Source organism: Lissotriton vulgaris, chromosome 8 (assembly GCF_964263255.1).
Source record: "Lissotriton vulgaris chromosome 8, aLisVul1.2, whole genome shotgun sequence".
Taxonomy (NCBI): domain Eukaryota; kingdom Metazoa; phylum Chordata; class Amphibia; order Caudata; family Salamandridae; genus Lissotriton; species Lissotriton vulgaris.
The window spans coordinates 1558502743-1558515118 of record NC_141696.1 but is presented as its reverse complement, the minus strand read 5'-3'; the positions used below and the strand labels follow the sequence as shown (position 1 = coordinate 1558515118).

The 12376-nt window shown below is 48.9% G+C and overlaps 1 protein-coding gene across 2 annotated transcripts in view; it reads left to right on the top strand.

Annotated features, from left to right (window-relative positions):
* Positions 1-12376, top strand: part of LOC147700404 (uncharacterized) — a 113941-nt gene that overhangs the window by 88059 nt on the left and 13506 nt on the right. The window lies entirely within an intron of this gene.

The following is a 12376-nucleotide window of genomic DNA, read 5'->3' as shown; positions in this document are numbered from 1 at the left end:
CCGCCGCAAAGCCTCTGGTTCCCGTGAAGAAGAGGGAACCCGGGTGAAACCATCGAGAGCCGCGGGAGAGCCGGTGAGGAGGGGCCTCAGGGTACGGAGGCCCCTAGAGAGCTGCCCGACATCTGCAGGGCTCCCGTTGGGAGGCTAGCCCTACAGCCAAACTTGGAGCCCCGGGTCCCCATGAGGTAGGAGGGGCCCGGGTGAAGCAAGGGAAGTGCCGGTCAGAGGCCGCTGAGAGTGAGGAAGGGGCACCGAGGCACGCTGTTGGTGCCCGCCCCTTTGCGACGACCAGCCCTGTTGACAAGTGGAGCCCCGGACCCCTGGGAGCGGGACCCGGGTGACGTGGAGGAGAACTGAGCCCCACAACACCAGAGCGAGTGAGGAAGGACAGCAGGGAGGCACGAGAAGAGCGCCAGAGCTGCGCAGGCCTCCCCCTGATCGCCCCCCCCCTCAGAAGAGGGGCCGGCATTGAATATAGTGGCCCCCCAGGCCCCCGAGAGGAGGAGGGGCCCGAGTGTTGCCGCAGAGAGGAGAGGCCTCGAGGCACATTGCCGGTGCCTGCCCCCTCCTCTGGAAAGGAGTCCTGCGACTCGAGGCACATTGTCGGTGCCTGGTGACCCCCCCCCCCCCCCCCCCCCCCTGCAGAGGACGCCCCGCAGGACCTATTGAGCCCCGCAGGAGCCATCGAGGAGAGCCTGGTGAGTGGGGCTTGGATTTACCTGTGTGGAGGTCGGGGCACAGGGTCGGTGCTCGCCACAGGACTTGTGCTAGCCCCTGGAAACTGCACTGAGTTTCATTGGCCCTATTGATCCCCTTTTTAAGCCTCTAGACTGGGCCGGGACATTACTGAGGCCCCCCCCCGGATTGGTACAGGGACAAGTTAACCCCTAGCTAGGTGTTAGGCCCTGCAGAGTGAAGGGCTGGGTAATTTAGCCTGGTTGTTAGTGGCTTGTTTCTCCCTGGGTCCTGCAAGGGTTAATTGCCATGTTTAATCCTAATTAGGATACTGGTTGCCTAAGGTAACGCAGCGTCTTCATGTTACCTGTCAAGGTGTGGTGCGCTTCCGTGCCTAGTTTGAGTTGTAGGCTGTTTACCCTGCTAAAGAGAATATGCTAATGTTATGCCTACACTAAGGTTTATAAGGTCCAGGTATACTGGAAATTTATACATGATGGGTGTTGGTGTGCTTTCGTGCCCCTTTAGTGCAGGTGTGCCTAAGCTGGCCTGACGAGTTATTCCAGGCCCCTGTTCATGCCCCATGTTAATGAGCAAGCCTCGCGGATTTATTCCAGGTGTTCCTGTTTATTGCATACTGTGATAACCTGTTGATATTCCCTTACAGGGGTGGGGATTGGCGTATTACGCCTGCAATGTATGTATGTTAATGTGGGATTTTGAAATTACAGCTTCCCTAAGGATGAGACCCTGAGTTGGCCCCGCCAGATTGGCCCCAGGTCTAATGTTCATTTAACCAACCACTTTTATTACAGCATGGATTTTGGACTCAACCCTTTTTATCCCCTGTAAATAATCCCCCCTCTGAAGTACTTGGCTCTGGTGCCAGTTGGCGCCGTGTTATGATGACACTGTTAATGCATTTTTGCCTTGCAGGTTGGAGATACTAAACTGCTTAATTTTCCAACTCAAATTGGTGTCCTGCCTCTTTTGTAGTGTGCCGGGTGTGTTGACTGAGGGTACTGCGTGAATGCTTCACATGTCCTCGAAGTTTGGCCTGCCCGCTTGATGCCATGCTACCCCCTTTGAGACTTGGGCAACCCCCATTTCCAACACCTATCTATTTCCTTTTCTAAAGAATCTAATGGCACATCCCTGTCCTTGTTAAAATTGTTATTCTAATAATTAAGATCAAATCCTTGCCCTTTGGGAGCTTTAACCTCAAAATTTGGCTATGATCGCCCATGGATGAATAGCTAGTAATTTTTCACCCAATTAACTTGGTGGAGATAAGTAACAATAATCCACCCTTTGCTCTACCTGATGAAGAGGGTATAGCATTTAAGCAATGGGATGTATAGCCTTCTACTTCAACAACATCTGTGCTCCAGGTCTCCTGAAGACAGATGATGTCACTTCCATGAGTAATAAAATCCTGCCAAAAAGGCGTATCTAATTTTTCCCCAAGGCCTGCTACATTCCAAGTTACTAGTGTGTACCCTTCCTGAATTAGGATTTCTGTTCCTTGTTTAACAGTTAAATTTGAATTAGGTAGGTCTACTACATCCGTAGAATGCGCGGGTTTTATTATAATTAAGTTATCCAACTCATCGTAATTTCCTGAACTCTCATTTACCATATCAAATTCTATATTTTGTGATTGAGTATTACTTACATTAGCTCCCCTACTAGTTGGATTATTAATCACCATGTGCTCTAGCTCATGTATGAGGGGCACCCCTTGTGGTTTAGTATGACAATCATTACCCTCTAATCTAGACAGGCACTGGAATGTATTATTAAAAACGATGGGGAATTGTATCAGTTGTTCTACTGATGGCATTGGTGCACATTTGGTATTAAGGTGTAAGGCCATGCAATCTGAGCCTAAATTGTTTGTCAATAGATGTTTATAAAAAAAAAAAACAGTGTTAATAAAGTTGTGTTGAATTCAAAATTTGAAGGGGGGGTGCACTAAATAAAGTTTTGCGTGCCCAGTTCGGTGACCTGAAATTATAACACAGTCCCCATCAAATATTTTTGGTGCATCGCCTATCCATCCCACCCGTTGTGTATTATCTGGTCTGCGCTTGGTATGGGGTAACCATAATTTTTTGTTAACCAGTACAGGATTTTATTTCTTAAAAGATCGTGGGTTTCAAGTTGCCCCTCCCGCAGCCTGGGTACGTTACATAGGACTGTGACATAAGCACCACATGCTGGTGGTAAATTTATAACCGGTGGTATGTCATTAACTTTAGTAGTTTCTGGGTGACGTGAACCCTTCATCCGTTCAGTTGTGGGTCCCCCTGTTTTCTCGTTTCCTGCCAATAAAGTTACGCTATTATCCTTAGGTAATTTGTCTTGTTTTCCAGGTGTCACTACTTTGCTGTGACCACTCTGGTCTCTGGTATTAGGTCGGTTATTTGCAACAGTGCCCCCCGAGTGTATGGGGTCTGACTTGTCCCTTGCCTGCTTGGTTTTAGGTTGGTTAGATTTAGGAACAGCCCCATTTGAGGTGGAAGCAGGTGGGGGCACACGTGTCTCGCTGCAAGATATGATAGGCAGATGGGTGATTTTTGCTATTTGATCCTCAATAGAGCCTACCCTGGCTTCGAGGTTAGAAATTTTCAAAGAGATAGGCCTCACTAGCGTAGAAAATAAGGTCTCTAGTCTTCCCCAGAAATCCGTTTCCCCCACCTCGGTCATCCCCTCGCTGAGGTTTGTACTAGTGCCCCTTGACTTGCACTCGCACTTAACCCCTCGGAGTCCTACAGGATTATGTACCTTGTTCCGGTATGAGCGAGTACCCCTTCCCTTGTGTTTGTTTGTATGCTTTTCTTTAATAGTATGATTTTTACTTTTGGCTTTTTGCCCTCGTGTTCTTACTTGGGGGCTTTCCTCAGTTGCCCTATCTGATAAATCCGACTCAACAGGTTCCTCCCGTTCTATTGAGTCGTTGATTAGGAGAGGGAGCTCCTCGCTTATAAGTAGCAAAAGCATGGTAGGTGTTAATGAAAGCCTGCTGACCAAAGGAGGAAGATCGGGAGACGATTTTTCCTTTGTTGGAATAGTCTCTTGGCTTTCAGCACCAGGGAACCCTGCATATGAAGTCATGAGCATTGAATCGAAGGAATTAGCAAGGGATACAGATGTATTTGCAGGCTGTAGGGGTAGGGATGTACCTAAGGGAAGCGAGAGGTCTCTCTGTGTTCTCTATGGCGGTAACAACTACCCCTATAGTTTTCTGCAGCATCTTATCTATGGCAGTTAAGCTGGGGAGCAGGGTGGTGGAAAGTATTTTCTGTCTGCGAGTTTATACCGGTGTATTTTTACTCATTTTCCTAGATGCAAATATAAACGCAGAGTATGAAAATATACCATGGTGCTCTAATATACACCAAGAAGCAAATACTGTACACGGAATCAGTTGCTGCTAACAATTATTAACATAGTTATTTACTGCAAATTTATGTCTTCAAGCAGTTCTTTTAGTGCCCGGCCAAGAGGTATGGCCCAGGCCTGCCACAGACGGCCACAGACGGCCTGCCCTTTGCCCGTGCTTAGCACCGGCGTGTCCCGCGTGCGTTCCCGCGACGCGGGGAGTATGCCAGAGTTAAAGCGCCTCCGGGCGCGGAAGATGACGTGTGCGGCTTCTGCCTCTAAGCCCCCTGGGAGTTGCAGTCCTCCTCTTGGCGGCCGCAATGGTTAGGGATGCGGCGGCGGGAGGGCTGCAGAGCTGGGATTCCAAATGGCGACCAGCGTCCAAAGAGTTTGTCAGAATGCCCCAGGTAAAGTGTGAAGACACCCGCTCCACCGGGAGTATGCTCGATTTAAAGAACCTCCGGGCGCGGGAGATGACGTGTGCGGCTTCTGCTGCTAAGCCCCCTGGGAGTTGCAGTCCTCCTTCGGCGGCCGCAATGGTTAGGAATGCGGCAGCGGGAGGGCTGCAGAGCGGGATTCCAAAAGGCAACCAGCGTCCAAAGAGTTTGTCAGAATGCCCCAGGTAAAGTGTGGTATGTCATGGTTAAGAGATTTTAATGACTATCACAATACATTTTCATTTACATTTACAGAAAAAAATTCTTGTCTGTTATTATTTTCATTGAATATAAGTCCATTTTTTTATTCTTTTTTCAAAGTTCTGAAAATTCAGAAACAACGGGGCGGGTTTCTTCTGAGAACGTACAAAAGAGCACAAAGCATAGAGTGTAAAAACATTGTTTCAGTTCAAAAAGGCCTTTCAGGGTAATCTAATGAAGCAGATTAAAAGCTTCAAGTTTAGTCACTGCACCAGCCACAATCTGTGTGAGATCTGGGACATTCAGAGGTTACTTGGAAGTGTGTGTGATAGACGCTTAAGTTTACTACTGGTGTCCTGGGGTCTCAAGGCTATTGCACTCTAGTTGGATAGTTTATACATATAACATTCCAAGCCTGGGAAAAACACACAGTTTTATGACTACTCTTGGAGCTAGTAGAGAGCTTAGAAACCAAATACTGTGTGCCTCAAGTGAATACACATCATAAAGTCAATGGTTAGTCAGAGTTTTAACACACAAGAAGTTCTGTGTCAAGAGTCGGACACAGAAAGGCTTGCACTCCACACTCCAAGTTTAGTCTAAAGCACTTTATTGGCTTCATGTTTCAACCGCACAGGGTCTTTTTCACTGCCTCATTGTAGGAGGCTGGCTTAGTATATGGTGCTCACTTATGTAAGTGGGCACCATGCACCAATCCAGACAACCCGTATGGTGTTTTTGTTGTGTAAGTCAACCTTGGAAAGCTCTCTAAGTGGTAGCTGTGGAGAGCAGCCTTTAGGCTTAGTCCAGAAGGATTGTAAAATGGCTTGTTTTACCAGTACTTAATCTTATGGTATAGGTTCAGTGAAAAAGAACCACACAGTGTAGTTATAAAATATGAATTTATTATAAACACTCATTAATACATTGCAATATCTCCTAACTGGAGATATAACCACAATACGCACAATACATTGATATTAAAATACATAAGTAGCACAAATACACATTGATCTCCAGGGGGAGACAAAACCATATACTAAAATAGTAGAATGCAAACCACGACCTAAGCCGAGATTAGACCCAGAAGACAAAGAATAATCGGGACCCAAGGAATCACCCAAGATGAGTATCTAGGAACCCCACGGAGGACGTGGGCAGAGTGGGAACACGACCGCGTGCTTAATACAAGTCAATGGGTAAGTTGCGGTTGCAGTTTTAAAGAAGGATCCTTCCCAGCGGACCCTGAAGAAACCCTGTGGAATATGGAAGGTTGGAGAGCCACCCCACCTGTGGATACCCCGGGAACCAGGATACCTCAACCACGGAAGCCGGGTGCATAAGTGCAAAGTGACGTCTGAAACTGCTGTAGGCCACAATGGAGGACTTCAGTGAAGATGCTGTTGGCAATGAAGACAAGAGTCCAGTGGAACCCAGAGGTGGATTCTAGATGAGGGGTACCTGCAGGCAGAGGGTACAGAATCTAAGGCGCGCAGGAGTGACCAGTAGACACGCAACACAAATTCCCAACGGCGTCGGAGCTGCAGGTGTGTTGACGGTGACCTTGAAGTTGCAGCTGTGTGGATCAGGTGACGCTGTTGAAGACTTGAAGCCATTCACAAGCTGTCCCACGTCGGATTTCAAGAGCCTGGGGGGGTTAGTGTCCCGCTGGGGCACCAACAAGCCACGGCAACCAACGTTGTACTCTAAAAAGGTGCCGTGTCGGAACCAGCAAGGTCCAAGTGACTCACCATAAGCAGATAAGTCAGAACAGGCTACGAGCAAGCAGGGGAACCCACTGGAACCAAAGAAGACCCTCAAGATGCCCCACGGGCCAAAGGCACAGGAGTCGCAAGAGGATCTCAAACAGCTCACCAAAGAGTGAAGGCCCACGGTGCAGAGGATGTGGTGCAGACGAAAATCTTGGCTGCAGGATATGCTTGAGGCTGGAGCTTCTTGAAGCCCGAAGATCTCTAGAGAAGAGTCAACAAACCTTGGCAATAGCAAGTCGGCACAGTACACAGGGGTACTTCTCCCGCAGTTTAGACGAGGGATACAGAGTTCAAACTTGCTCTGAAGACAGTGCAGGCCTCGAGGGAGTTGCAGAACCACAACCTGTGTTGCTAAACCTTTCGGGATCCGCAGGAGCTCAGGAACAGCAGACTAGTCGGCTTTGTTGATGTACCTGCAGATGCAGGTAAGTGACTCCTTCTCTTCAAAGGAGATTACATTGGGTGTCTTGGATGTCCACAGGTCTGTAGAAGAACCTGTATGGAGCACAGGCATAGACGACACAGAAGACTGCCAGGACAATGAGATCAGGAGCAGCAGGAGTCTTCTCAGTTGCAATCTCGGTTCCCAAAGCGAAGTCCAAAGTGCCCAGACGGTTGAAGATTAAGTGGTTTTGGATCGGACTCTTGTCCTACGACGAATCTAAGGGACCACCCTCTGGTTGATTGGGACAATTCAGTGGACCCTCCCACAGGAGGGTCTGGACAGTGGGGAGGATACTCCCTTGTCCTTTGCCCAGTTTTGCACCATAGTGGAAGCCAATGGCTCCCTGAACGGGTGCCAACTGGAGTATGGAAGCAGGCCACCAAATGTGCCCTTCAAAGCAGTCTAGTGGCGCTGGCAAGTGTCCCCATCCTGTCCCAATACACTAAGTCTGTCTGAGAGGTGATCACACCTCCCTGAGACAGAGAACCTCTTGTCCTGTTTTTCCCTATTCGAGCTTGGCTCCGCAGCAGGAGAGCAGAATCATGTCTCTGCTCAAAAGCAGCCATAGTTTGCTGTCCAGGTCTAGAAGACTGGTACTGGAAGAATTGAGCTCCTCCCGGAGGAGCTTCACAGTGCCTGGAATCATACATCCAACACAGTTACAACATGTTTAATACCAAACACGATAGGGTTTGTTACAGCCAGTTTAGAGTTAGCCATTGCGTAATGACACTTGGCTACTCTATATTTCGTATTGGCTGATGCACTTACAACCCAGGAGAATGGACTCCGTGGATTGTAGGGGTGTCCTGCTCATGCAGGAGCACCCTCACACTTATAACCGAGCACCCTGCCATCTGGATTGAAAGGCCTGCCTTAGGGGTGATTTATAGGTTTTAAGTGCAGTGACCTCAGATAAAAGGAAACGTGTATCTTTCGTAAGTGGTGCTAGCACCAGCTTTCTCAGGCAGCAATGGCAGGCCTTTAGTCACAATTTGAGTGGTCTCCCATGATTGGCATATTACATGCTGTAGCCCATGGGGGACCCCTGTTGTACCTATGCCCTGGGTACCTTAGTACCATATGCTAGGGACTTACAAGGGTGCATCAGAAGTCAATCTGGGGTGTACTCATCATGTCCAATTGAGGGAAGAAGCACAGAGACTAGGGTCCTGATTAGCAGGATCCCAGGCAGAGTAGTCGGAAAAACATAGCAACACCGAGCAAAAAGTGGGGGTTACCATGTAGAAGGATCCTACCTTCCTACACTCCTTCCTTGAATTCCAGTCCTGCCGTGAAGACTTCACCACTACGGGATCATAGTGTGGGACCACTGGGGCTTGGAATTCTTCATAGTTTCATTGCGGAACAGCAGATCGGCATGTCAAGAGTTATAAAACCTAGGTATGTTGCACTCGGAGGCCCACTGGAGGGCGATGAACATTTATAAATGAATAGAGGAAAACGGCGCACACCCATTGGAGGGAATGAATTGTACCAAGGAATCACCTGTCCCAAAATGCACAGCTAGTTGACTCACCTGAAAGGCCCCACCCGGGGAACACTTAAGAACCACCCGGGACCGCATTTTACAGCCTCAGGAGGGGCCATATCTTCCAGCCGGCCGCTCAGTGCCTTGAAAGCAGTGCACCGCTCCCTCGACGCGGGACACGCTTGTGTAAAGGGTAAGCCCGTCCATGCCCTTTAGACCTTGGAGGAGGCTGGGCTACCCACTAACGTCTATAAAAAGGTACTGGTAATGCCTCTGTGCCTCCTGCAAATGTGTCATTTGTCATAAAGTACTCATTGACTTACAGACTGTTTAACGGGAAGTGCCATTTGGAATGTTATATTTAGGGCTCCCGGTTTTATAGTATTTATTTTTTGGGCATTTCTGTCTGTATTTATCCATATTTATTTTGTGTTTGCATATAAACAAAGTTGTACAACTGTACATTGCGATACCTATTTAACTGATAGACGCGCACTCATACTCTGTCGTGTTTTAGCTATTTAAGCTGCCAAATATTAAATAACGCTACAGCCTGTGGTAAATACTAGCATTATACCATAAATTTATTTTGGCATATGCCGTTATTTAAAGAAATTTCCTACAGTTTTTAAATTTCCCATGCTCTCCATCTTCTCAGTACAGGTACCCACAAATTAAGAAATGTACAAATAACCGTGCTGCTTAACTCCACATCTTGTGCCTATTTCAGAAATACATAGATTTACTTGATAAATATTTTTACTGTACATATATTACCATAATGAATTGGTTTATGCTCGGTACATAATGAAAAACTATTGTACAGAGCAGCTCATTTGTTGACTGGGTACCTTGGGTTCATAGAGCACCTACAAACATACATCCTCTCGATCAGAAGCATCTAGCAGACGTAATGCAATATTGCTTTTGTAAAGCACACATTGTGACAAAAAGTTACAGATGAAAATTTGTCTTGGATACCTTATGTTGAAAAAAAGTTATGGATCCCTAAGCACAGCCTACCCCAAATAGCCAAAGAAGGACTCCACACTGGGGGGAAGAGGCCCAGCAGTTACCGGGTAATTAAGTGGAGGAGGCACCGGTTCCTCTCCTTGGGCCGTTTTAAGCCCCAGGGACCCCAACCCCTAGGACCCAAAGCATTTCTTAAGTGGGGCACCTAGATCCTCTTCCCCAAGCAATATTAATCTCCAGGGATCCAATCCTTCAGGGCCTGTTGTATTTAATAAAGGTAGGGGGATTCACCGCCCCCTTCCCTTAGCCATAAAATGATACTGGGGACGTTAATCAATTCAAAGTAAGCAGGCCGCTAGGTCCTCTTCCCCGATCCTTTATTGACCCCAAGCCGGCCCGTGGCACAGTTGTTCGGGCAGGGATACCTCTGCTTGTTCCCGTCTGGTCGGAGCATTTTTTTATCTCCTGCCAAACGGGAGCAAACACAAAGTCTGCTCCCAGCGCTACAGCTTTAAAAATGCGGCTGCTAGCTGACGTGTGATCTGTTTTCATGCCCGCACCGATGCAGGCAAGGAAACAGATCAAGGTGTTGCTCCCGCCCCCAGAGGGAGCACAATAAATAGCCGATTACTGCGGGCTTGAGCTGTGCCGACTCCTGCTACAGGCAGGGCCTGGAGGGGGCCCTGGGACTGCCCCACCGCCCCCAACATGTGTATGATGGGTGCCCTGGGTGGGCACCGGGGAATCCACCTATATTCAACACAGGCCCCAGGGGATGGGATCCCTGCGGCAAAAATTGGTTTGGGGCAGAGGTGTTTGAACCTAATATTTAAAAATAAATATGGTCCTGGGAGATGGGGTCCCCAGGGCCTAAAGAGGCTCGGAGAGGAGGGCAGGCCCTGCCTGCTCCCCTTTTTTTGTGATATATATGGCGCCAGGGTCTAATAAGGTTGGGGAGGAGGGACCCTGTGGCCCCCCTCTCCTTTTAAATAAGGGACGGGACCGGATGGGGTCCGTGGGTCTTCAAAGGATTGGGGATGGGGGCCACCAGGCCCCCATCCATTTACATTTCGTACCCGGGAGATTGGGTCCTTGGGGACTAATTAGGCTCAAAGAGGAGGCCGTGTGCCCCAGTTCCTTATTCTCAGCAACATGGGGGTAGGGTCCTCGGGCCGAATAGCCCTTGCTAGGGGGGGGGGGGGGCACACACCCCCTTGCCATTTTTTTTTATTCCATTTGGCTCTTGTAGGACGGGGTCCTCGGGCCTAATAAGCCTCGGGAGGGGGACCATGCACCACCCCCCCTTAAATACTTGGCCCGTGGGGTGGGGTCCCCGGGCGTAATAAGGCTTATATTTAGTCCCAGGGATCGGTTTTCTGGGCCTAAAAAGGCTCGGAGGTGGGTTGCATGCCTTTTTCTTCTGTTTCTTATATTTGGCCATTGGGGATGGTGTCCCCGAGACCAAGAAAGGATCGAGTAGGGAGCTACATGCCCCTTTCCCCTCAAAATACATGTTTTGGCCCTAGGGGATGGCGTCCCTCGAGCCTGAAGGCAAACCCCACGCTGGGCACGCCAAAGGCTGTGCGTTCTCGGTTTGGCAGTCTGCTGGTGGCATGCCAAGCCATGTTACCATCCCACCATTGTGCACTGCAAAAGGTTGTGCGGATCATGGGGTTTGCTGCCTTGGGATAGTTGGAAGCAGGGCCTGGCTGACATACAGGCCCTGTGGCTAACCACGCATGAGCAAAGCCCGTTTGCTGAGTTGGGTTGGCTGGACGCAGCCAGGCCCTGTGGCCAGCCCCACGCTGGGTGCAACGAAAGGCAGTGCGCAGAGTGAGGTTGTCTGCCTGCAGGTGGTGGTGGTGGGGGGTGGTTTGGCTGCCTCCATGTGGTTCGGCTACTACAGAACTGCTGCTGCGCAGTGCGAAGAACGCATGCGATGGCAGGTTGATTTGCATATGGCAACATTAGCGTTTTGACCGCCAAATAAACACAGAAATAGCTCACTATAACTGGTCCCCATGCCATGTACTGCTTATGACCTCTGCTGTAAAGAGATTCCTGCTTGTTTATCATTATCTAATGGTGGAATCTCATAGCTTTGAGATTCCACATATTTGTTTTTTATGTGGAACGCTCCTTGATGGGCAGTTCAGAACTGGCTAGCAGGGAATCGGTCCGCTCCCAGTAATTGTCTGTTAATAAAGAGACTTATCCTGTTAATTCATCGTTGTCCTGCACCATCCATTTACACCATTGTCGGCGACGAGCTGGCCAGTGGCGTGTGACCAACAGCAGTAGCAACCGGCGAGGACAACAACTGAGGTGCAAAGCATGTAGCGAACCTGTGCAAGTGGTGAAGGAACTGGTACAAGCGGCGAAAGTGTGTTCCTGAGGTAGCGCTGCAAAAACTTTACAAAAAGTGAGGAGAGTTTGGATGCTGCGGGATCTAGAATGGGGAATGCTTAGGTCATGCTCTGATATAGTACCCAACTGCCATGTCCTTTCTTCACTGTGGGAGAGAGTCTGCGCAGTCTAGTCTTGTGATGTAAGATGCTGACGTCACCTCCTTATTGGAAGTATTCGTTGTGAAGCAGCATAGCCCACCAGTAGATCCACCACTACGCAGCGGCCATTTTGAAGTGCGTTCTCGCACGTTCGCATGTGGAAGGAGATTCGACTGGTCTATTGCGCAGCAATCCGTCTCAGAGCAGCAGCATCTCTCATCCCATACACAAGGGGATTTCAGGTTATTTGTTGCGTCTTTGGTGATGTACACAACTTTGAGCTTGACAGCGGTTTTTCTGTGATGCGTAAATCTTGTTGTTTGACAGCACATTTGTCAGTGATGCTCACACCCTATGTTTGGCAGTGAATCTTCGGTTGTGCGCACACCTGGTAGTTTGTCAGCGCATCTTCGGTGTGGACTCACCCTGTATTCTTTTCTAAGGTACTGATTTTAGTTGGGTGCATCACAGACTTGTGCACATTTTTCTCT